General features: G+C 39.2%; 1 pseudogene; it reads right to left on the bottom strand.

The window, feature by feature from the left end:
* Positions 1 to 1,088: 1,088 nt before the first annotated feature.
* Positions 1,089 to 27,196, bottom strand: LOC132099245 (uncharacterized; annotated as a pseudogene).
* Between the last annotated feature and the right edge of the window lie 4 nt (positions 27,197 to 27,200).

Here is a 27,200-nt window from a genome sequence, read left to right as displayed (position 1 = left end):
AAATTTTCCAAACAAACACTTTCTTCATGAAATTGCCATCTGAGTGTGGATTAGGGAATCCAATCCCTGTCAATAAGTGCTAAGAATAGCTGCTTCATTTCATCTGCTGGATGCCGTTTGCGTGCAACATTGTAGAGTGTAGTCATGGATGGGAGTGGTGCCCTTGCGCAGCCACAGTAGCTGGTCAGACACAGAAAGCTCTCCCAAACACTTCCTTGAAATGGTTAGTAAATGCTTCATAAGAATTAATTATGGGGCTATTTGAATTTTATATTGCCTTCACCCATGTTAATGCTCTGCCAGAAAGTAGAGAAATCAGAAAGGCTACCTTAGTGCGCTCTTTTATGAATTTCTGCGGCTGCATTTCAATATACAGTGCCAATTAAAGGAGAAAGCTGCCACACCCAGCTGCATCACCTGCATAGCGAGGAAGCAATAGGAGCCAATTTGAGGAGTTGGTGCTTGTGTGAGAGGGGTGTGACGAGCATTGACCAACTCCTCAAGGACATCATCTGGAGTGGGTGGTCGGGGATCCATAGAGGTATCTGTATTGGTCCAGTCTTCTGTCATAGATCAAGCCGGAGCCAACAGGTAAAGGGTAATAAGGTGTATTGACAGGAATTACAGAGAATGAATGATGCCATGAATGATGAGTATCCAACTCAATAGACAGTTCCGAATCTTAGATTGATTAAGAGAGCTTCAGCCTGTTGGAGCCTCTCTGACTTCTACTCCATCTGCTCTCTGTGCTCAGTGTCTGTGCGGGTTTTGTAGAGGCCTCCTGAAGCTTTCCACTTCCTCCTGTAGCTCCTTCTCCTCTTAATCCACTTTCACTTGCTGGTCCAGTTGGTCTGGTGGTTCTGCGCACGCTCCTGGTCCTCTGGGCCTCCCTGTGGGCATCTTCCATTCGGCTTTAACTGGATGATGAGGCTGTGGGCAAGGGCACTGTTGATCCTTGCTTGTTCTCTGTGGCTGTAGCTTTTAGGTCATGGTCTGTCTGCAAATTCAGGTTGTTGTCCAGCCTTTTGCTCAGGTGCCGTAGATCGGGAGTGGTCCTGGACTGGGGGGCCATCTGTTGCAGCACTTAGTCAGGTTGCTGGCTGATCAGGTGGGTGCCAGGGCTTGATGATCTGGACACAGGTGTAACACAGGTGGAGAGGCAAATGCACTGAAAGCCAATGCAAGTCTGTTCAGATTTAGTGAGCTAAAATGTTTGGGCTATGTGTTGCACTGTTAGCTCGTGTGATCAGTTAGTGACGCACACTAAATGCTTAGATACCATGGCTATGAGTACTATGAGTACTATGAGTAACACGTTTGATGGGTGATAATCTACATTTACATTACATTTAGTAATTTAGCAGACGCTTTTATCCAAAGCGACTTACAAATGAGGACAATGGAAGCAATCAAAAACAACAAGAGAGCAATGATATGTAAGTGCTATAACAAGTCTCAGTTAGCTTAAACGCAGTACACGTAGCAAGGGCTTTAAAATAATATAATAAATAAACAAAAAAAATGGAAAGAATAGAGCAAGCTAGTGATAGAGGTCTTTAAATGAAAAGAAAATAGAATACAAAAAGATTAGAAAGGTATATTTATTTAAGAATAGAATTAGAATAGTGAGTACTAAAGTTAGAGGGTCAAATAGAAATGGAAGACATGGGTTTTAAGCCGATTCTTGAAGATGGCTAAGGACTCAGCTGCTTGGATTGAGTTGGGCAGGTCATTCCACCAGGAGGGACAATTTAATTTAAAAGTCCGTAAAAGTGACTTTGTGCTTCTTTGGGATGGAACAAACAAGCGACATTCACTTGCAGAACGCAAGCTTCTAGAGGGCACATAAGTCTGAAGTAATGAATTTAGGTAAATGGGTGCAGAGCCAGTGGTGGTTTTGTAAGCAAACATCAATGCCTTGAATTTTATGCGAGCAGCTTTTGGTAGCCAGTGCAAATTGATAAACAGAGGTGTGACGTGGCTGGAAGACCTGCCAAAAGAGCATTGCAATAGTCCAGTCTGGACAGAACAAGAGCTTGAACTAGGAGTTGTGCAGCATGTTCTGAAAGAAAAGGCCTGATCTTCTTGATGTTAAATAAAGCAAATCTGCAGGACCGGACAGTTTTAGCAATGTGGTCTGAGAAAGTCAGCTGATCATCAATCATAATTCCTAGGTTTCTGACTGTTTTTGAAGGATTTATGGTTGATGTTCCTAACTTGATGGTGAAATTGTGATGAGACGATGGGTTTGCTGGAACCACAAGCAGTTCTGTCTTGGCAAGGTTGAGTTGAAGGTGATGGTCCTTCATCCAGCAAGACATGTCTGTTAGACAAGCTGAGATGTGAGTAGCTACCGTCGGATCAACAGGATGGAATGAGAGGTAGAGTTGAGTTTCATCAGCATAGCAGTGGTATGAAAATCCATGTTTCTGAATGACAGAACCTAATGATGACAAGTGGTCCAAGAACTGAGCTCTGAGGCACCCCAGTAGTTAGATGATGTGACTTGGACACCTCACCTCTCCAAGATACTTTGAAGGACCTATCTGATAGGTAAGACTCAAACCACTGAATTGCAGTTCCTGAGATGCCCTTTGCGAGTAGAGTTGATAGGAGGATCTGGTGGTTAATGGTGTCAAAAGCAGCAGACAGATCAAGCAGGATAAGTACTGAAGATTTGGATTCCGCTCTTGCCAGTTTTAGGGCTTCAACAACTGAGAGCAAGGCAGTCTCAGTTCAATGTCTACTTCTGAAGCCAGATTGGTTACTGTCAAGGAGGTTGCTCTGTGTGAGAAATGCAGAGACTTGGTTGAACAAAGCTTGTTTAAAGGTACAATTTGTAAGATATTTGCAGTAAAATATCCAAAAACCACTAGGCTAGTGTTATATATTTTGTACAGCTGATTACTAACAACATCACTAATGTTTTCAACTACTTGTAAATCATGAGAAAAAATTCCCATTTTAAACAGTGACACGGGCAGTGCAGTAGCCTGTCAATGACGTTAGTTACCCTTTGTTACCGCCTTTACTGACGTAGAAACCACATAACAACAGTGTCGTGGAAAAATTCGGAAGTAGCTTCACGACAATCTTCAACTAGAAAAGAGATGCCAATCTCGTTTGTGTTTTACTCGACAGGTGAGTTGTTTTGATTCATATCTTTACAGAAAATGTATGCTATTATAACGATCAACAAGATTAGTGTTATGGGGCATATACGCCAAACGCAGGGCATCGCATCTCTATACCTACGCGAGGACGCATCTGATCCATTATCTGCTCGCGTCTTTGCATGTAATCTACTCGCGCAAATCATTGAACTCACGTTAAATCCATGATTTATCTTTCTGTCTGAATGATGGCCATCAGCGGTTGGGTAGAAGACAACACATCCCATCATTCCACGCTCCTTCTTAGCGTCATCAAACCATGCGATTGTTATTGTTTTGATAGTGCGCCCTCTCGTGGCAGGTCCTACAACCTGTACCTTTAAGTGTTTTTGCAATGAAAGGAAGAAGGGAAACTGGTCTGTAGTTCTCTAAAAGAGATGACTTGAGGGTGGGTTTCTTAAGTAGTGGAGTTATACGAGCCTGTCTAAATGATGAGGGAAAAACATCAGTGTGGAGGGATGTGTTAATGATGTGAGTGAGTGTTGGTACAACTGCAGGAGAAATGGCTTGAAGGATATGAGATGGAATAGGATCAAGCAGACAAGTAGTAGGATAATTAGAAAGTGAAGAGAAGAATGTGAATGAGTATGTTTGTTGGTGATATGAGCTTGACGGATTGTGGTGTTGAAAATTGCGCACTGATGTTTTTAATTTTATTAATAAAAAATGTGGCAAAGTCGTCAGCTATTAGAGATGAAGCAGGAGGGAGAGGAGGACAAAGGAGTGTTTTAAAAAGCATGCAAGAATTAGATGAGTTGTTAATTTTGTTATGGTAGTATGTCATTTTAACAGTGGAGACATTAGCAGAGAAGGAAGAGAGGAGTGACTGATACACATTAAGGTCAGTAGTATTTTTGGATTTGCGCCACACACTTTCAACAGCTCTTAGCTTAGAACGGTGTTCACATACAACATCAGAATCAGAATCAGAATCAGAAAGAGCTTTATTGCCAAGTATGCTTGCGCATACAAGGAATTTGTTTTAGTGACATAAGCTTCCAGTAAACAGACACACAACAACACACAGAAAAAAAAAAAAAAAAAACTTTACGGGAGAATTACAAATTGGCAAATAAATAAGTGTATAAACAATTGTGCTATAAATGATAATGGAATAGGATTGAGTGAGATGCAGGAATGTTCTAGGATGGAGGGGTAACAAATAAATATAAGGATATTGCACATTTTTGCATAAGCATAAGTTTAAGTGGGAAACATTTAACTGTTCATGAGGTAGATTGCCTGGGGGAAGAAAATATTCTTGTGCCTTGCTGTTCTTGTATTTGCGGCTCTGAGGCGCCGGCCAGATGGCAAAAGTTCAAAGATGGGGTGACTTGGATGTGAGGGATCCAGAGTGATTTTCTGAGTCCTTTTCCTCACTCTGGATGTGTACAGTTCTTGGAGGGTGGGCAGAGGAGCACCAATAATCCTTTCGGCAGTCCGAACAGTTCTCTGTAGTCTTCTGATATCTGATTTTGTAGCTGAACCAAACCAGACAGTAATTGAAGTACACAGGACTGACTCAATGACGGCTGAGTAGAACTGTTTCAGCAGCTCCTGTGGCAGGTTAAACTTCCTCAGCTGGCGAAGGAAGTACAACCTTTGTTGGGCTTTTTTCACAATGGAGCCAATGTGATTGTCCCACTTCAGGTCCTGAGAGATGGTGGTTCCCAGGAATCTGAATGACTCCACTGCAGCCACAGTGCTGTTCATGATGGTGAGTGGGGAAAGTGCAGGGGGGTTTCTCCTAAAGTCCACAGTCATCTCCACTGTTTTGAGCGTGTTCAGCTCCAGGTTGTTAAGACTGCACCAGACAGCCAGCTGCTCAACCTCCTGTCTGTAAGCAGACTCGTCACCGTCCTGGATGAGGCCGATGACTGTAGTGTCGTCTGCAAACTTCAGGAGCTTGACAGAGGGGTCTTTAGAGGTGCAGTCGTTGGTGTACAGGGAGAAGAGCAGAGGGGAGAGAACACATCCCTGAGGGGCACCAGTGTTGGTGGAGCAGCTGTTTGACATGAATTTCCCCAGTCTCACTAACTGTTGCCTATCTGTCAGAAAGCTGGTGATCCACTGACAGATAGAGCTAGGAACAGAGAGCTGGGTCAGTTTGGTCTGGAGGGTTGTTGGGATGATGGTGTTGAAAGCAAATGGTGTTGATGGTGTTGATGGTGTTGAGTCTATACATGTGATAGAATAAACAAAAGGTGAAACCATCAGATAACGAAGGGGTGGTACGGGCTGGCCTGGAAGACAAGGGGCAAACAGTGTCTCAAAATGTAAAAGTGGAGCAGAAAGTATCAGTAGCACTGTTAGCATCAAAAGATGCTTACAGTTCATTCATGTGGATGGGTAAGTGATGTATCAGGGACCATGTTGAGGTTAAGAGTGAGGAGGAAGTGATCTGAGGTGTGTATTGGAGTAACCAGAACATGATCAGTCGAGCAGTGTCGTGTATAAATAAGGTCCAGTTGGTTGCCTGATTTGTGAGTAACAGTAGTTGAGACTCAGTTGAGATCAAAAGAGGCAAACAGAGTGTGGAAATCAGCAGACAGAGGTTTATCTAGGTGGATGTTGAAATCTCCAAGCATAACTAGGGAAGTACTATCCTCAGGTAAGGTTGAGAGCAGCACATCTAATTCATCCAAAAAGTTACCTAGTGGTCCTGGGGGTCGATAGACAACTACACAATGTATTTTAAGAGGGTAGGTAACAGTAACTGAATGAGATTCAAAGGAGCTGTTGATATCCAAAGATGATAAAGGATTAAATTTCCAATCATTAGAGATGAGCAGACCAGTACCTCCACCTCTTCCAGTCAAACTAATCTAGGGGATCATTTAATGGCAAAGACTTTTCGGTTTATCAACATTATTACTAAGTATTTTCTGATGGTTCAGACAGGTTTGGTCACTATGAAGGTATCAAATAAACAAACTGAAATAAAATCAGGAAGAGACAGAGGGAGAAGGAAGTGCTTTCCTTATTTAGTTTAAGCTAGGAGATGATTAAGCAGTCGTAACTTAAAGAAATGCAGCAGGATCATAAACCTAGGGGGACTGTTAGCTCCGCTAGCAGGGACACATCAAACACCTCAAGCTAAATAAACAGAAACAATAGGAAGTGTTTCTAGTCTGCTCAGGGGCCTACATTAGGTTGAACAGTAACTGCACTTCAATGTACTAGGACTGGCACTGAGGAGTGAAGAGGGGTAAAGAGGAAACAGGTATTAGGCTACTACTAATCCTGTATACTTCATTAAGAAAACAACAGCTGCCAGAACTACTGTAAACCTATACAAAGAGGGAAGATGGTGATGGTCAGATAATAAAATGCAAAGTGAAAATGTCCTTATAGCTTTAGGAAACAAAAGGAAGATAAAATTGATTCAATTAGATTTCAGAAACAAAGTATGTGAGAAGGGGCCAACCTAACTTGAGTCTATACATGTGATAGAATAAACAAAAGGTGAAACCATTAGTGAGGGAGAAAGAGGAGTGGTTCACACTTTACACTCACAAAGTGTCAGTTAGTCAGCTGCTAAAGAGTTAGCTTTGCCTACACTCAGTTGTTTTGTTTACACAAGGGTCTGTGACGTGGGTGTTGTTATCAGATTGAACCAAAAGAGGCTGCTCTCAACTTCTGGTATTAGATGTTGCTAAGAGACAGATGCAAGCTTACAACACATGCAAGTGGAGCAGAATTTGTGCTGCTGTAAATCTGAATGGGAAAACCACGCACCATCAGTTATGACGTATTGCATATAACTTAATACATGAATAAAAACAGCACATTTACTTCAATCACTACATTATACCCAATCTTGTTGCCAATTGACCTAATAAGTTGCAAATTGTTCCTCCAGCTGTTCCTTATATGTACATTTAACTTTTCCGGCCTGTTATTGCTACCTGTACCAACTTTTTTGGAATGTGTAGCTCTCATGAAATCCAAAATGAGCCAATATTTGGCGTGACATTTCAAAATGTCCCACTTTTAACATTTGATATGTTATCTATATTTTATTGTGAATAAAATATACGTTTATGAGATTTGTAAATTATTCCATTCCTTTTTTACTCACAATTTGTACAGTGTCCCAACTTTTTTGGAATCAGGTTTGTACAAATAAACAGTGGTAACTAGACTAATGTAAAAGGGAAACATACAAACAACACATGCATATACCAGATGCATTTGTAACAGATTGATTATAGTCTAAAATAAAGGAAACGTCTTTATGTGTGTGTGTTTTGTGTATTGAAATTGTGGAGACAGACCACTGGTATGATCAGGCCATTGATGCCTGGCACGGGGGTCATTTACTCCTCTTTGGAATGTGTTTGAAGTTCGCTGGGGAGACCAGAGAGAGCTGATCTGTCTAGCCTTTCCTGTTAGTGGTACAACCATTTAACTTTAGCAACCAAATAAATGTCGACGGTGGGGCCAGGTTTGTAATTTATACAATTAATTTATTGTAATTAATTTATAGCTAATAGGGTCTCTTAAGACATAAAATGTAACTACGCATCAATGATCCTAAGCAGATGCTACAGCCATCATTATAACACTCACCTTCTTTCTGATTTGGGTGATCCACATATCTGTCAAACTAGCTAATTATGGTGTTTAATGTGTGAATTCTTGATAAAATGCAGTTATATCATGGGCTGTTGGCATTAACCCATTTAATCCCAAATTTTTCCCAGACATGAAAATATCCAAATGATGTGTCATTAGTAACCCTTTGAAATAAGCAATCATTATTTTTTGAAATTATTTTGGAAAAGTGTGTGAAAAAATGTGTTTTATGTTTGGTCATAATTGTGACCATTGGGATAATGTGTGTACTGAAATAACATATTTTTTCAGTCATAAAAATGGTTAGATATCTAGATAGCTATTTTAAACCGTTTGATCATAGTCTAGGGTTACTATTATGCATAAAAACTTATGCAACATTGATAGGAACACTGAGATTATATATATATATATATATATATATATATATATATATATATACATACATACATACATATATATATATATATATATATATATATATATATATTTTTTTTTTATGTTTACTTTTTTTGTAAAAAATAACATAATTGTTTTATATTAATGCTTGCATTATTACAACATCATTATTGTAAAAAAACATTAGAATTTTTAATTTAGTGCAATATTTTGTCACTGAAACATTTTAATGTCATTTTCACTAGCAACTGCAATTAGATTTATATTGGATATCTAAGTTCACTGTTATCCCACTGGTCACTATTGTGACCATCAGCATGTTTACTCATTCGATGACCACATTCAACAAAACTTAATATATGTGAATGCATATATTTATACTAGACATCCTAAAGATCACATGTACCAAAAATCTTTGTCATATATTTATGTTAAGACACTTTACTAGCCTTTAGTTTTGGAGCTTTTATGCAGCCATCATCTTCTCAAGGTGCAAACAGGAAGTAAACTGGTCATGTAACAATTTGCACTATTCACGTGAAACTGCACATATTTAATTGAGACCCTTTATTTTTTCTATATTTGCAGGAAGTACACTAAAACATCAGTCAGTAAGGTTTTTAGAGCTTTATAAATGAAAACCTTTTTTACGGTCACTATTGTGACCGGTGGGATTAAACAGGTAAATTGTACTCGTGATGGAGCAGTAGTGGAGTGCTCTCGAAGTGACTGAAAACTAAAATGCTCCAACTTTCAAAAAATCCACTCCTTGCACCAGTCTAAAATAACACTTGTCCGGGAGTGGAAGAACAACTTAAACCTCTTCTGTAAAAATGCCCTTTTGGATATATTCTTAACAAGAATTTCTGCACTGGATAAAATATTTTGCATTGCCTTTTGTGCTTTATTTGAACAAGAAAAATTGTTCGTCCAAAAATATGAAATAAATGTCATAGAAAGCATTAAATTTATCTTTCTCATACATATCGCCATTGTTACAACATTCATTTTTATGTTTAAAAACAAATTATATTTAAAGTGTTTGTATTTCTTGGGGCACACTTTGGGCCCCTTAGTACCAATTGAGCATTGTTTAAATGCCACAGCCAACCTGAGTATTGTTGCTGATCGTGTCCATCCCTTTATGACTACAGTGTACCCATCTTCTGATGGCTCCTTCCAGCAGGATATGCACCATGTCACAAATCTCAAATCATCTCATACTGAACATGACAATGAGTTCACTTTACTCAAATGACCTCCACAGTCACCAGATCTCAATCCAATAGAGCACCTTTGGGATGTGGTGGAACAGGATATTTGCATCATGGATGTGCAGCCGACAAATCTGCAGCAACTGCGTAATGCTAACATTTCAATATGGACCAAAATCTCTGAAGAATAGTTCCACCTTGTTGAATCTATGCCACAAAGAATTGAGGCAGTTCTGAAGGAAAAGGGGGTCCGACCTGGTACTAGCAAGGTATACCTAATAAAGTTGCCAGTGAGTTTATATTGCGCCATAGACCAAGTTTGAGTTTTTCAGTTCCCTTATCAAAATCTACTATCGATGCTGCGCTCAAAAGCGCTAATGAGAACATTCTTTGTTCGTCGGTTGTGAAGCATGTGTGTCAAACACGGCAAGTAATTGGACTAAATAACCTCGGCAGGTGACGTCATTGATAAAGTGCACCTGCAGGTTATAAATAGACGTGAAACGGACACATTTTCAGGTTTCTTTGTCTTCAGAGAATGCATTGTGTGTGAGTGTGTGTCAGGCTGCTGAAAGCATTAGTTTAAAAGGAAGTAAAATGACAACTTGTTTTTACAACTTACAATTCTTGCTTATTCTATAAGAGATGCCTACCTCGCTCTCCATGGCTGATCTCTGAAGTAAAATCACGTTTATTGTTTGGAAGAAAAGCAGGCTGCTGTTGCGTTCTAGAGTGGCAGATGTGAGCACCGCGGTTCACTTCATATCCATGCTAGGCTCTTTTCTCTCATGAGGAATGAGCTGCTTCCCGCTCATTAAGATCGCTCTCCGATCTGGAAGATCGGAAGGTTCTCGCGCCCACCTCCGAAGTGTGCCCAGTCACTTCTTCGGATTGGGCAGAGGCTACTGTAGCTCTAGATTCTGTTGAAATGGACATTGAGAGTGCTCTCTCCTAGCGCTCTAGGTGGTGACTCGTGCAGTGAACAGATTAAAGCCTTAAAATTAGATTTTGTACATAATGATTTCATAGGTGAGAGAGATGCTAGCGGCTATCTCTCCCCTATAGGAGCAACATAATTTAAATAAATAAATTAAAATGAATTTAAAAAAAATATATATATATATAAAATGACAGCAATTGCTCCCTGCCAAGCCATGTAGTAACATCTACACTTGGATGGAACGCATTTCATGCTGTTAGTCAGACTAGTGCTGCCCTACACACCATGGGTTCTGCAGGCATATCAGGCTGATCTTCTTAAAGATCTGAGTGTCACGAGGAGACTTTTAATACATTTCTCACTCACTGTGCTCAAGTGTCAGGGCTGACAAAAAAATAAAAATAAAATAGCCCCCTCAAGACTGGGGAGCAGCTTGTAGCACTTGACAGCTGCAGATGGAGCTGGACCAAAGTAGCTGGACCAAAGTTATGCCCAGGACAAAGGGTGTGTCCCCTCAGGGAGGGCCATGGAAAATTCCAACAGAAGTGTAAGGCTCCTTCCTGGCACCCTTAGGTGATCACTGAACAACCTCAGCCACCACCGGTGTTTCGGGGGGGAAGTGGCCTCCAGTGAAATGTTACAAGCTCTGTTGGTTCCTGCCACATTTCAGGACACCAGACATTTAACACCCCCCTCCCTCCCAACAAACAAATTGTCAAAATTAGTGCCCCTTTCGGAGAAGCTGACAGCGTGGAAGCTACTGCCAAATATCTCCGCATGAGTAGAAAGAACTGTAGCGAAAGTCTTTAGGATTCAGTTTGCACATCGTCCTCTGGGTTTCAACGGCATGGTCTCCACTTCTGTGAAACCGGCACGTGCATATCTTTTGGCACATGGATTACAGGTTCTGCTGGTCAAAGGGGCCATAGAATGTGTTCCCCTGCCAGACAGAGAGTCAGGCTATTACAGTCTGTATTTTTTGATTCCCAAGAAAGACGGGGTGTTGCGTCCAATCTTAGATCTAAAGGATGTGTATTTTCATATTGAAATATTGCCACAACTCAGGAGGTTTGCTTTTGAGGGGCGAAGCTTACCAGTAACAGGTTCTGCCAATCGGCCTAGCCTTGTCATCCTGCACTTACACGAAATCCATGGATGCAGCTTTGGCTCCTCTATGACTCCAGGGTATCCACATTTAAAATTTATATAAATAACTGGCTGAATCTGATTCAGTCTCAAGAGCTTGCGCTTCGACATCAGCATGTCGTCCTAGCTCGAATCTCTGGGGTTGAGACTCAACACCAAAATAAGCATTCTCTCTCCTGCTCAGAGGACAACGTATTTGGGGGTGGTATGGGATCACAATGCGGGCACAACTCCTTTCTCCTGCACGCGTTTAATCCATTCTAACCACACTTAAGAACATCAAGCTTGGCCAGAAAGTCACTACTCATCACTTGCAGAGAGTTTTAGGTCTCATGGAAGCTGTATCCACGTTGATACTTTTGGGCCTCCTGCACATGAGATCTTTTCAGTTGTGGCACAGAGCCAGGGGATTTCTTTTTTAGGGCCAATCCCCAGAGGCAAATAAGGATTACGCGCCAGGGGCTTTGTACCCTATCTATGTGTTTCAGACCCCAGTTTCTTACTTTGGGTCCCACTCTAGGTCTGTGTTGTCATTGCAAGATGCTAATGACAGACACTTCCCTCATGGGCTGGGGAGCGGCCTTAGATGGCCGTCCAGCCCAAGGGATCTGGAGAGTTCATCTCCTCAAACTGGCACGTCAATTGCCTCGAAATGAAGACTGTATTTCTGGCCCTGAAATACTTCCTCCAGCAGTTGAGAGGCTACCATGTCCTAGTGCGGGTGGACAACAGATCTGTAGTTTCTTACATAAATCACCAGGGCAGACTGCAGTCACGCTGCTTGAGTTAGCACACCAGGTTCTGCTTTGGGCACAGGACAAGTTCCTGTCCCTTGGGGCGATTTAAATTCCTGAGCATATAAATGTGGGAGCAGACTTTCTGTCCAGACAAGCTGTGAAACACAGGGAATGGGAACTCCACCCCAAAGTAGTCAGTCAAATCTGGGAAAGATTTTAAGTAGCAGAAGGGGACTTCTTTGCTTCACAGGAGATGGCACAATGTCCCCTCTACTTCCTTCTGACTCATCCAGCTCCCCCGGTATGGACGCGATGGCCCATGCGTGGCCCAGACTGCGTCCTATGCCTTTCCTCCGATTGCTCTGCTCCTGGGAGTCCTGGCCAAGGTCCGTTGACAGGGGTCTCGCCTATTACTGATAGCGCCCCGTTGGCTGACAAGAGTTTGGTTCTCAGATCTAATATCCCCCCTGGGCAATTCCAGTCAGGAGAGATCTTCTCTCTGAGGCACAGGGGACAGTATTTCATCCCCGGTCTCAGCTCTGGAACCTTCACATCTGGCCCCTGAGGGGGACCAACTAAGAGATGCTGGCCTTCCAGCCAATGTAATAAAGACTATTCTAAGTGCTAGGGCTCCCTCCACTAGAAGAACTTGTGCCCTCATATGGAGTGTTTTGAGGGCTGGTGCATGACACACCATATAGACACACCAGCTCACTGCCAAATTGTTTCAGTGCTGGAGTTACTGCAAGAGAATTTGTCCTCAGGCACATGCCCTAGTACTCTCAGAACTTACATGGCCGCTTGTTTGGCTTGCCATGTTTTGATTGATGGGGTTTCTGGGGTTACCCTCTAGTTGCCCGCTTCATTCGTGGGGCTAAGTGGCAGAGGCACCCACTAGAGCAACGGTCCCTTCAGGGGATTTAGCCGTAGTGCTCAAAGGGCTGGCTGGCACCCCTTTCGAACCATTAGAATCAGCGCCTGCCATGCTTCTGACTCTAAAGATGTTTTTTCTTATGGCCATTACCTCTCTAAGGAGAATTGGGGATTTACAGGCTATGTCAGTCCTGCCATCCTGTTTCGATTTTGCCCCTGGGCGAGTCAAAGCTATTTTGCATCTTCAGCCTAATTATCTTCCGAAAATGTGCTTTTCTCGACCATATATCGAGATGTCCTCCGCCATTCATAACACTGGAGCAGGAAAGACTTCACTTACTGTATCCAGTACGTTCTCTTCAGATTTACGTCAGAGCAGCGTACAGCATACAGAGCGTAAGTCAGAGCAGCTTTTCATGCTTTTTTGGATGTCGATGCTACTCCGGGCTCACATGCCCTTGAGTCCACATGCCAGAGACATGTCTGAGACCTCTTTGATGTTTGTGCGCACACACTACACAATCTTGGGGGTCCAGACACTTACAGTGCTGGGGCGTTGGTATTCTTGCTCCCATCAGCGCTATTGAGTGCAGCATCAAAAGTAGCTTTTGATAAGGCAACGTCTCGGGTTGACTGTAACCCTGTTCCCTGAAAAAGCGGGAACGAGATGCTGCACCTCAATGCCGCACTGTCGACATGTCCGGACATCTCTTCAGACAAAGGGGTAACCTGAAGATGTGTCCTTTTCATGTCTATTTATAACCTGCAGGTGCAGGAGGTTATTTAGGCCAATTACTTGCCGTGTTTGACACACATGCTTTACAACCGGTCGAACAAAGAATGTTCTCATTAGCGCTACAACTTTATTGCCCAAAGTGCTTTACAAGTTTAGGATAAAATAAAATACACACACATAGCTTACAAGTAAAACAAAAACATTTATAAAAGGTTCAAGGTTCAGTTCAGAAAGTCAAACTTTCTCTACTTCAAAGGCCAGACTAAAAAAAAATGTCTTCAACTTGGACCTAAAAGCCTCTAAAAACGGAACCCTCCGAATATACAGGGGAAGACCGTTCCATATTTGTGGACCTACTGCTGAAAAGGTGCAGTAAACTTTTGACTTCTTTTTGGACAGAGGGACAGTCAGCAACAATTGATTTACTGATCTATGCAGCATCTGCTTTGGATCATGTAAGATCGTTTGGGCTTTATATCTTATTCCTTTTAGCCTTGTAACATTTGCATATAAATTGTAGACATGGCCCCACATCCTACATTTAAGGGTGCTGAATTGCCAGGGGGGGGTTTCCCCCACCATCAAGATGATGTTAAACAGCAACTCTCTGCTCCTCTCCATCGGACTTCAAACACATTCCAGGAGGAGTAAATGACGCCTGTGCCAGGCATCATTGGCCTGACTAAACCAGTGGACTGTCTCCACAATTTCAAAACACCTCACACACACACACATAAAGACGTTTTCCTTATTTTAGACTATAATCAGTTAGTTAAAAATGCATCTGGTATATGCATGTGTTGTCAGTATGTTTCCCTATTACATTTGTCTAGTTACCACTGTTTATTTGCATTAGTTACGCTCAAAATGCTAATATTCAGGTGTATGAATCTATCTCTGGTTTAATATCTTCTTAATGTTTCGTACTTGGTATAAAAATGACCTCCCCCTTCCGGGGGAGTCCGATCTTCTGGCAGTTTTCAGCAATTTTGTTGATTCACTCCAGAGCAATCAACCCATGGATAAAATGACAAATGTTTTACTCATAACATGATTCAACAGGAATATACGCATTATAAATGCAACGGGACACTTTACTCAGGAACTACAGAACCAATGCAAGTAACTGCTTGTTAACTATTTGGATGCGCTTCTAGGCTTTAACCCTTTAGAACCTAAAGCTAAAATTGGCCGTTTTCACTCATTTTGTTTTTTTGAGTATAAAATTAGAACATAATGTGGTATCTTCAAGTGTAAGGTGTCATTTTTTTTTCAGAAAATTATAGGCTTTCAGGAAATTACAGTTATTGTACATTATTTTGTGTAATGAGTTAGTAAATAGAATTTAAATAGACAAAAAAAATAAAAACGGGAAGAAATTGTACTGGTTTTTATTTAGAAAAAAAACGGAAAACTCATGATCGAAAGAATCTAATGCCTCAATCTTGAAAAAGGAACTATAATACATATATACAAGTCTTTTTGAGACACTGGATTGCACAGTTTTCACTCAGGAGCCATTTGTTGTACTCCAGTCCTCCAGGCGTTTTTGGATCCTTCAATCCAGTCATTTAAATGTGGTGTTCTCTGAAGCAGTTACTGTCTAACTGCAAACTGCTAAGCATAATCCCACATCACATTCCTTGCACTTCCATGGGGTACTCCTTTTGCATCATATGCAACTCTGTGAAAGGTCTTGAGTATCTCTCACAGGAACAGGCAGATGATCGCATCTCTCTCGATCTGCCATCCAGGGGAACACCTGTGAGCGGAGCAGCTAGCAGCTCCTGAAAGTTTTGCCGTGTCATGAGCTTATCATGGTGGATGGCACACATCTCTTTGTGTAAAATGAAGCTGTTGGTCACTGCAATGTCCAGAAAGTGCTGGAAAAGGGTCACATATGACTTGTTTTATGGGGCACTGACTTTGTTCTGAGCATCTTGTTGGAGGTGTCAAGTCCCCCCATGTACTTATTGTACAGCTACAGCAGCAACCACTGCCCCGGCCCCTCTGAGATGGTGTTGTGTTCGATGTAGATGGCCCATTTGCTTCTTCATAGATAACTGGAGTAAGCCACACTGAAAAATAAATAAATAAAAATAAAGCAGCATGTATTACAAACTCACTATATATGTACATAAAAATACTTTTCATTATGAAGCAATCTATTAGTAAGAGAAAATTTGTACAAATAATATATAAATATATAATAAATAAATAACCATAATAATAATACAATAAAATAATAAAAATAAAGCCTGCAGTTACTTACATTTGCATACACACAATCACACACACATACATGCACCTACACACACACACACACACACACACACACACACACACACACGCAAATATACAGATATAGAAATAAATGCATCCATGCACAAAGTCACGCAAGCGCGTACACACACACACATTTGCATACACATCATAGACTGTATAAGATACACACATGCACACAGATACACACAAACAGAGGTACACACACACATACACACAGATATACACATGCACACATTAGCAGTAGCACACACAAACACACACAAACATATGCACACATGCATGCACTTACACAAACATACATATAACGTTACACATACACGCACACATTCGCATACACATACACGCACACTTACTTACACACACACACACACACAGAGAGAGAGAGAATGTCCATGCACTTACATACACAATTATGTATGCATGCACACGCACCCAGACACATAACGCTAACGTTACATGAGCAAATATGAACGCATGCATGCATGCACATACGCACTTACACGTGTGTGCAACGCACATATAAGTGTGTGAAACAGTGTTTTTTTCAAACAGAAACAGGGAGTCTGACTATTTTATTCATTTCTCACCGATTCATCAGAAAGAAACAAATAAATAAGCTTCAAACCAGTACACCTCCTCAACGTCTGAATACAGACTCCGGGTCCGATGAATCATGTTCAGCCTCTTCCAAGGTGTAATCAGAGATCAAATCAATCGCCTCCTCTTGTGTAAAACCTTTTTTCGCCATGTTTTTGTTCGTTTTTGTTTATATTTCACACTCTCAAACTTTCAAACCTGCTGCGCTCCGTATCTCTCGCTTCAAATTCGCCCTTCCCCCTCTCCCCGAAAGCTGCTGTGATTTGCTGCTGGAAAACATGCAGTTACCGTATTAAGCTGTATATTGTCTTAAAGCGCAAGCTGTCTTCTATCAGACGCAATTAGATTTTTTTTCATAGTGCAAACGGTTGCTGAGTTATGAAAACATTAATACCGCATGGTAAATTGTGTCGGCGCCGACACGTTCGGTTTTAAAGGGTTAACCCCTTTTAATTAAGGTGATGAGATTCTTTGATGGTTCTTAACAGGTTGTGATTTAGTTTATGAGTAAATACTGCCATGACTCTCCACTCTCTTGCGAGCGCTCTTTCTCTCTCTATCAATGCCTTCCTTGCATTGGCATCTACTGTATTTTTAATGTGTGTATGTTTGTGTCTAGTCAGATGTTGCACGTTCCTCTGTAGTGTAGTTTAACCCTTTCGCACGTGAGTTTAAAATATTCTAGCTGAGCCCCCAGCGACGCGTCATGCGTGTCATTTGACACAACACAGCCACAATAGATCTGTATGACGTATGGATCGCTTTTATTTAGTTTTTCCTGTTTTATTAAAAATGTTCCCAAAACATTCTCACTATATCATGAAATATCTAATATTCTGATTTTGAAATATGTGCAAGTAAATATATTTGGTAGCTTAAACACTTTTATATCGACCGTGTTAGATGATCTATACCGGGTCATGGGCGCTGCAATGTTAGTTTGTGCTGAATCCAAGCTGTGGGATTTACAACACGCTAATTCATCCTCTCCTCCCGAAATCACATAAAAGTAATTCCGCGGTAAACTGAGAGAAGAGCAGAGTAAACTTTAGTTACCTACACAGTCTGTATATGATATCAATAAAAACATCGTCGTCAGATTATATTTGTAAGGATCATTATTTCCGTTTCCACAGACATCAGCGTTTATTTTACAAACTGTAAATGAATATTTTTGCTAGTACTCCTGTGTATTTAAATGTCTGAAACTTTAAATGAGCATTAAATGATTGAAAAGACAGAATATGTGTGATAATATGACAAGCACTCAGTGCATGCGATCTGTCTCTGCGCCAGCCGAAGCGCGAAAGCGGATTTAAATTCAGCAGTTGGTGACGTGACTCATTAAAAGTTCTAATCACAACGGTGTGATCGTATACGTCAAAGGGTTAATAAACATCCATATGTATTGACACTTGGTTGTCTGTGTTTGCTGCTCATGGGACAAGGTCACTTTAACATTCTGTTTTTGTAACATGCTCTGGAAGCAATGTATTAGTAGTAAAATTATTTTTCGTGGCCAGAGAAATAATTTTACTTGGAGTCAATAAACGATTAACACTGTATGCCCTGCGGATGAACAAATCATTTTTTTGTACTATTAATGCCATAATGCTACAAGTAATTCCTGAATATGTATGTAGTTAATAATGACCCGTTATGATTAATTATGTTCATCTCACTTTGAGCTAATTTGTTACATCTAAGTAACCTAGCTGGTGTGTGAGACCCTAAGTGATCGCTAATATAATTTTGGGAAAAGCTGTGTAAAGCTTTAAAAACCAATAATAAAATCTTAAAATCAACCCTTACTTCACTGGTAGCCAGTGGAGAGATTATGTGTTCCCTTTTTTTGTTGTGGTCAGAAGCCTAGCTGCGGCATTCTGCATGAGCTGCAATCAAGATTGTTGCCGTTGACAGATCCTTACATAATGTGAATTAAAGTAATCCAGTCACAAAGTGATAAAAACATGAATAACAATCTCCAAATCTTTGAAACTTAGAAAAGATTTTAGCTTAGAAATAATTTTAAACTGATAAAAACTGCTTCTTTACAACCCATACATGCATACGTGATGATAATTATTGTGGACATGGCAAATAGACACCAACAGGCACATATATAAAGAAAACAACATTGGGATCAAAATAGAGCCCTGAGGAAGGCCATATTTAAAGGGAACCACAGAGGATAAAACATGTGCCAAATTAACATCTTTTAGTCTTTTAACAAATTTCATTTAATTTCTATCCATAAGATATGATTGAAACCATTTCAAGGCAGTCCCCCAAACCCCACCTCACACTTCAACCGTTTTAAAATAATCAAATGATCTACAGTGTCAAATGTTGTACTGAGATCAAACATAATTAAAACTGCAGCCATCCCAGCCATCAACTGCTAATAAAAAATAATTTAACACTTTTAGCAGAGCGGTATCAGTACAATAACCAGGGGTCTCATTCAAAAACTCTCTGTAGATTTCATCCTAAAAGTGTACATAGGCACAAAAGCTAGATTTAGCGTACGCACAAAAATTTTCAGATTTATAAAACCATGCGTACGTCAGAACCTGCGTGAAAATCCCTTTATAAATCCCAGTCAGGGGAAGGTGTGCATACGTGCATCTCCACCCCAACTCCTCCCAGAAATAACCATATATGGAGCTTACAACGCCTTGTTTTACTATGCATTTCATACATTTTTACACATACACATACATTTTTATTGCTAAAAATAGCCAGTATCCTTGTAATGTTTTATGATAAATATATTAAAATATTAATTAAAACAAAATGGTTTAAAGTTGTTGCCAGATAATTTTAGAATAGAGTTGATCTCATTCTTTTACACTGGCCAGATAGTATTTCAATTCACCTCTGTGCAGCTGCGGTTGAACAGTAAACTACTATTATTGGTCCTACTTTTCTCACAGTTATTATGCATGGTTTATAATGTCCATAGGGTGTGTACATATTTCACCAAGTTTATTCTTTATAAATCACAATATCTGCGTGGAAAATTGTATACAAATATTCCTATGCCTATTTTGTGCGTACACAACATTTATAAATGAGACCCCAGCTCTGAAACCTGATTGGAATTTGTCCAGGAGATCATTCTCGCACAAAAATGGGGTAATCTGATAAATATCTTAGATAAAAATGGAAGTTTAGAAATGGGACAGGAATTGTTCAACTCTGTAACCTCAATTCCAGGGGTCTCATTGATAAAACTATCCATAGACTTCATTCTAAATGTGCACGTAGGCACAAAAGCCAGAACCTGTGCAAAAATCCCTTTATAAATACCAGTCAAGGGAAGATTGTGCGTACGTATATCTCCATCTCGTCTCCATCCCGAAATCACCATATATGGAGTTTACAACGCCTAGTTTTACTATGCATAACCTCATCTGCATATCATTACTATGCATATTCCTATCCATGTGACACCATATTTAACACCGTTCAAGCTTCAAGACATTAAGGAAATATGAGATATGGACTATAAATACTATTTATGCCATACACAATTTTTATTGCTAAAAATCATCCATTATCCTTGTTGTTATCTAACCAATCTTCTAAAAACAAAACTATATAAAAATAGTTCTCAGATAAATATTTAATAATATTGTTGGTCTCATTCCTTTCCACTGGCCTAATAGTATTTCAATTGTTTTAAACAATTAAAATCAAGTTTAATTTATGCAGTTTTTTTATAAGGTGAACATCTTTTAGTTATTTTAACCTACTGTATATTTATTTCAATGTAAATAGAATTGTCTGACTCAGCGAGTCTATTTTAAAAAGAAAACATGCAAATTACCATTTTCTTTAAGTTGTATCCTTCAAATACAGTGGCATTTTCACCTCCGTGCAACTGTACAGTAAGTTATTATCAGGGGTGCACATAAGTGATCCGCAGGTCCGCATGCGCAACCAAAATAAAAAATGTGTTATATAAATATGTACTGACAGCGCATTTGCGTACCGACATGGTTGACAGCTGTTACACAATTACCATTTTAGATCACAAACTGTACTATATACGTTTTATTTTCAACCTGAAAGCATAACTCTAGGCTATGCCATGCTGTTTTCAAACCACAATGCAAAACTGTGACATTCATCCACTGACGCTCTTTAATCAGCAGCAGTGCTAAATCCGGAAGCACATATACTTGCCGGCAACCTGCCAAAATAAAAGCCTGCTGAATTTAAGTTTGTATATGATGAAAATGCTTTTATTTTTTTAGTTTTAGACGCTTTTATCCAAGGGGACTTAAAATTGGGGAATGCATAAAGCGATTCTTCTTAAAGAGGCAAACAAAGAAAGTAGTATTAAATATAAGCATTTTATTTTTAAGTTTAATATAAAATAAATTTATTTGTATTTAATACTAGGACTGTCTTTTATTTTTTATAATATTATCACACACTATTATTTAGTTTATTTACTAGTATTTAAAAAAACCTAAATAAATAAATAAAGTGCTATAATATTATAACTTTTATTAATTCATTTTTTATAGTTATATTTAATGGGTCATGCTATATGCAGTGTGAGGACCAAACCAAATCTCCAGGTTCTCTTATTAGAGAAAAGTGATCAAGCGCATCCACTAAATATGTCTAAATTCATATAATAATATAAACCTAACACAGTTGCACGTAGCCGTGCTTTAAGTGCTACTTAGGAGTCGCTATCCGTTTGTCAAGTCCTGAAATATCACCTTATAGAATGGCTCGTAACACGATCGTTTATTGAAATATTAACCTTATAATTCTGTTCAATTCAACTCAGATGTAATATAATATTTTTTATTATATTATATTATATTATATTATATTATATTATATTATATTATATTATATTATATTATATTATATTGTATTATATTGTATTATATTGTATAATATTATACTTTGCATTATAATAATAATAATGTATAAAGAGAGAGCGACATGATTTCCAGGTTCAATACATGGCTGGTTTTCGTGCACGTCAGCAAGTTATTGACAATTTTTTTTCCTCCCAGTCTTTGAAGCATATTTCCTACATTACTTATTTTATATTATTTTTTTGTTCAGTCATTTAATTTAGATGTATTTCTATTTTTTCTGCCTTTTTAAAATTATAATATAATATAATATAATATAATATAATATAATAAAAAATATTATATTACATCCGAGTTGTCTGGAACACAGCATTAGGTAAACATTTTAATAACCAGGCGTGTAATATGAACTATTCTAAGGTGATATTTCAGCACTTGACAAACTGATAGCAAGTAGCACTTAAAGCACAGCTACGTGCGATTATGTTAAGTGCATTGTTGGGAATCTCACGAGAAACAATAGCAAACGATCGCAAAATGACTCGCAGAAAACACTCTTAAACGCTAAGATCAATCGTTACCAGGAGAGTTTTCTAATTTTGTTTTCTAATCTAGTAATTTTGCAATCGTTCGTTATTGTTTCACGTGCGTTTCCCAACAATGCACTTAACACAGTTGCACATAGCTGTGCTTTAAGTGCTACTTATTAGTCGCTGTCCGTTTGTGAAGTGCTGAAATCTCACCTTATAGAATGGCTCTTAACTGTAGTAAACTAGTACGTTAACCTAATGCTGCGTTCCAGACAGACAACTTGGATATAATAACTATAACACAATACAATATTATATTATATTATAATCTATAATATTATACTTTACATAATAATATATAATATACTTTATATATTTATATATTATCTTAGGTAAAAAATGTTAGCCTGAATGCACTGTAAGTCGCTTTGGATAAAAGCGTCTGGTAAATGCATAAAATTATTTTAATTTATTTATTTATACACAGTATAGAGAGAGAGAGTGAGACGTTATCTCGGATCAAATAGATAGCTGGTTTTCGTGCACTTCAGCAAGTCATTGAAATATTTTTCCCCCAGTCTTTGAAACATTTCCTACATTACTTATTTTATTCTTTTTTTTATTCTTTTTTTCAGCCATTTAATTTAAATGTGTATTTCGATATTTCTGACCTTTTTAATTATTTCATTTATAAATTAATAAAACAAAAATAAGAAAACAAGTCATAAAGTATAAAATAAAGCACAATCAAATCCTTATATTATAATCATATTGCATTTGAATCAAGTTAAAGGTGTAATCTGCTGATTGTCCTGCAGGTGATCACATAAATCTGTTTTCTTACGATGCACTTAGGGCTTAATGATTACTCCAGAGCACTCGTAGATCTACGATGATTTTCAAGTGCTACTTAAGTTACGATGCTTTTGGGAAACAGACCGTAATATTAAGATCAGTCATACAGTCGTTTTTACGAGTTTCTTAGGCTTACGAAGCTTTTGGGAAACCCGGGCCTGGCTGTTTAATGAAGAGAAAGCGAAAATGTAGTAGAAATAAACAGTAGGACTCTTATTATGGTTTTAGGACTATTATTATGTTGTAATGTTCGGTTGACCAATCAGCGGAGAGGGGTGTTTCATTCCCGCCCACGTGTAGGGATCGAATATTCAAGTTGTTTATTCGTTTTCTGTCCCTGAACGTAAAAACAAAAAAATGAAGCCGATTTCTTGATTTTTCGTTTTGTTTGGAAGAATGAAAAACAAAAATGTGCAGTTTTTTCATTTTTCAGATTTCAATATTAAATTAAAAAACGAATTATACGAAGGTACACGGACCGGAGACCTGATCAAAACAGTAAAATGTACAAGAACTTAGCACAGGAGAATTGAGAATCACATTTCAGGGGACAATCTCTTTTCTAATATTGTCATTTTTTCTCACAAAAAAAGTTCAAGAAATCTTCACAAGTAAGAGAAGTGTTACTGAAGATGGATTTACAGCTGGATTTAGCACAGAGTTTATTGTGCCAAACAAAGCTTTCTGACAATGGTCAGTTCTGTTAATTAAGTCTGAAAAATATTTAGTTCTTGCCAATTTGTCTGCATGCTGGAATGTGCCAATAGTATATTTAATCATGTCATAAGAAATATGTAACCTGTCTTTTCTCCATCTGCATTTAGTTTTCCTACAGGCACATCATAGAGTATGAGTTTCCTCTTTGGCTGAGACTGCGGTTTAGACCTTTTAAGTCTAAGTGGAGCCACGCATACAGAATAAAAAACCTCAATGAAGATAAGAAGCCTCAATGATAGCAGGCCTTGGGCTTGCCTCATAAGCCTCAGCAAAATACTTTGCTGTGAGCTCATTTATAGGATGGAAATAACAGTCATCAATCTATTAACAAGATAACAGCTGGCAGATCAATATTAAACATGAGAGATCTATTGATGCACCAACAATTTCCCTGAACACCACTCTTGTTAGAGCAGCATGCCCATGGGCGTAAAAGCATTTGATATTTAAATATCTTAAACTATCTCAAACTGTTTCAGGCTGAAACTAGCAAAAACATTTGTGCCGCGCCGCATTGTGTTGGGTGTATGGTAGGTCCCAAGGAATGCAAAAACTTTCAAGATCAATATCTCAAAACCAATCATATTGCAGATAGAACCTTATAATTCCAAGGTGGTGATGTGTATTGTCATATCTAAATAGCCCCTTTCTTACTTATAACCACTTTCTTAGATTCTCATTCAAAGTAGTTGTGTATCAATTTAGAGTCTTGCCATCTGGACTGGAGTTAACCTCTTACATGTTCTAGGAAGTGCATGAATGCAGCAGTTGCCCCCCTGAGACTCAACAGGATGAGTATTATAAATTACCTAGATGATGCTGGACACGCACTCTATGGTGAGATCTATGAGACACTAGAATTGACAGCCGCAACCTCTGTATGCCCGTGTTGCGTTTAGAGTATAGAAAGATGGCAGGCTGCACAATGTGGTGATGAGTGAGTCTCACAACATTCTGCTCCCTTGGACGCTCATGGAACAATGTATGTTTCACTCATTCATTCTCGTGTGTTTACATCCCTCCACAAGCGCACGTGAGCTCAGCTTTACAGAAACTCGCTAATTGGATCACAGAGACAGTAAAACAACACCCGGACTCTGTTTTAATCATTCTTGGGGTCTTTAATAAAGCCAATCTCTCCCATGAACTGCCAAAATACAGACAGCATGTTACATGTCCCACCAGAGACAGTAATATACTGGATCACTGTTACACCACAATAAAGGATGCATATCACTCTGTTCCACGAGCAGCTTTGGGGCTGTCTGATCACTGTCTGGTTCATCTTATACCGACCTACAAGCAGAAACTTAAATCTGTTAAACCTGTAGTAAAGACTGTGAAAAGATGGACCAGCGAAACAGAGCAGGATTTACAAGCTTGTTTTGACCTCACTGATAGGAGTGTTTTTGAAGCTGCTGCCACAGATCTGGACGAACTCACAGAGACTGTAACATCATATGTCATTTTTTGTGAGGATATATGCATTCCTACCTGGACTTATTTAACATTCAACAATGATAAGCCACGGTTCACAGCAAAACTCAGACATCTTCGTCAGGCCAAAGAGGATGCCTACAGAAATGGGGACAGAGTCTTGTACAATCAGTTATGCTAAAAAGTTGGAAGACCCGTTTACTTCCAACAACTCAACTTCAGTGTCGAGAGGTCTGAGAGCCATCACTAACTATATGACACCATCCCCCTGCACTATGTACTGGAAGCTTATGCCACTAAAACAAATTCTGTGTATGCGCAAGCATACTTGGCAATAAAGCTCTTTCTGATTTTGATTCTGATCAAGGATTCAATATGGACTGATTGATCAGAAAGAAGGTCACTACAGATGCATCATTGCATGGATGTGGAACCCTATGCAACAGCAGACTAGTTTTCAGTGATTGGTTCACAGCTAGGAAACAGTGCCAAATAAAACACCTGGAAATAAAGGCTGTCCACTTGGTTCTGCAACACTTTCTGCAGCTTGTGAGAGACCATGATCTCATTTGAATGGACAACACTGTGGTGATGGCTTACATCAATTGTCAGGGAGGTGTGTGTTCACACATGCTGCCGAAGCTACCCTTAGTGTTTGCTTCTATGGGTTGACCAACAACTGCTTTCTATACAAACTGTTCATATTCTGAGGGGGTTTTGAGGGGCATTTGCTGATAATCAGCTTTGTGTAAGGTGCTAGATGGCTGAATCCCCCTTGATGACAGTTTGGGACCTATGCTTAGTGCTCAGAGCGTTGTCGAGCCCACACTTTGAACCTTACAAGCAAGTTAAGGATTCTCTCGTTTAAAACAACACTACCACTCACTTTGATATATGGTAAGCATGTTGGTGATATGCAGGCATTATTTGTTAATGCTGCCTGTGTGGAGTTCAGGGCAAACAATTATATAGAGTCAAGAGACCGACATCAAAAGAGAATGACTCAGGTTACTCAAATGACCATGATTCCCTGAGAGGAGTGAACAAGACATTGTGAAAGCAGCCATGTAAAAACTTCCTGGCTATTCCTGTTGATATAGTTCAGTAGAAAGATCCAAAAAGATACAGTGCTAAGCAATGGCCATATATTGGAGCAGGCCTTCCTGCACTTGAGCGCTACTGTTTATTGTGAGCACAAGAAAGTTTCTCAATCAAGCTTCAGCATTTAACCCTGTAATACCCAAATATAGAAAAAAAATAAGCATTTTTTTTTACCTCAGATATTGTTTTAGGAGTCCTCTGATGTAGAAATGCAAGATTTTAATTTTTTTTACATTTTAGTAAGTGAAATATTGTAATATTGCAACATTGGCCCGAGTTAGAAGCAGCATTTCTGTATTTGTACTCACTTTGTCTGAACAGATATACAGAGCATTTAAGCATGCATTTGCAGGGTTGATTGCTTACTTAGCCCCATAACAGTATATATCATGAGTAATAATCACACAACAATCATATTTTATTATGAAAAAGCATTTATTAATAAATATTTTGAAAAAATTAGTATTTATAATTTTTTCTTCTGTCACTTTCAATGTGGTTTGAATGAAGTCTGTGTTTACTTGCAGTGATAGTCCCTAAGACAGTTCTTTTAATCTGAGAAGCACAGGCGAACATTGCACTTGCAACACAGTGTGTTTGTGTATCCATTATTGCAGTGTCTGCAGCATCATCTCTTTGTCTTTACTGGGAAATGTTTAATTATGTCTTTGCGTACATCCAGTGGGGGTGGTCCGAAGACCTCTTGGCTGGGGGACTTAAATCTGCTGAGGATGGTCTCTTCTGAGGATCCAAAGTGCTCCCTAACGTCACCTTCTGTGTGCATGTGTTCGTCTTCCCTGAAGATGGTCACCCTCTCTTGGGTTTTGTGTGTGTTCACCAGGATGAGAGAGGTTTCAAGTTGTGCCTGAAACTGTCTCCTGTTCAGAATCTCTTTCTTAGTTATCTTCAGAGCTTTACAGTCCTGCTTGTAGTTGTGGCCTAGTTTGACTTCTAACCCTAAGGTTGTGGGTTCAAGTCTCGGGCCTGCAATACCACGATTGAGGTACGAATTCTGAGTATGGGTCACCATACTT

This window comes from Carassius carassius, chromosome 22 (genome assembly GCF_963082965.1).
Source record: "Carassius carassius chromosome 22, fCarCar2.1, whole genome shotgun sequence".
Classification (NCBI taxonomy): domain Eukaryota; kingdom Metazoa; phylum Chordata; class Actinopteri; order Cypriniformes; family Cyprinidae; genus Carassius; species Carassius carassius.
The sequence above is the reverse complement of the archived record's forward strand: the minus strand, read 5'-3'. Positions and strand labels throughout refer to the sequence as shown.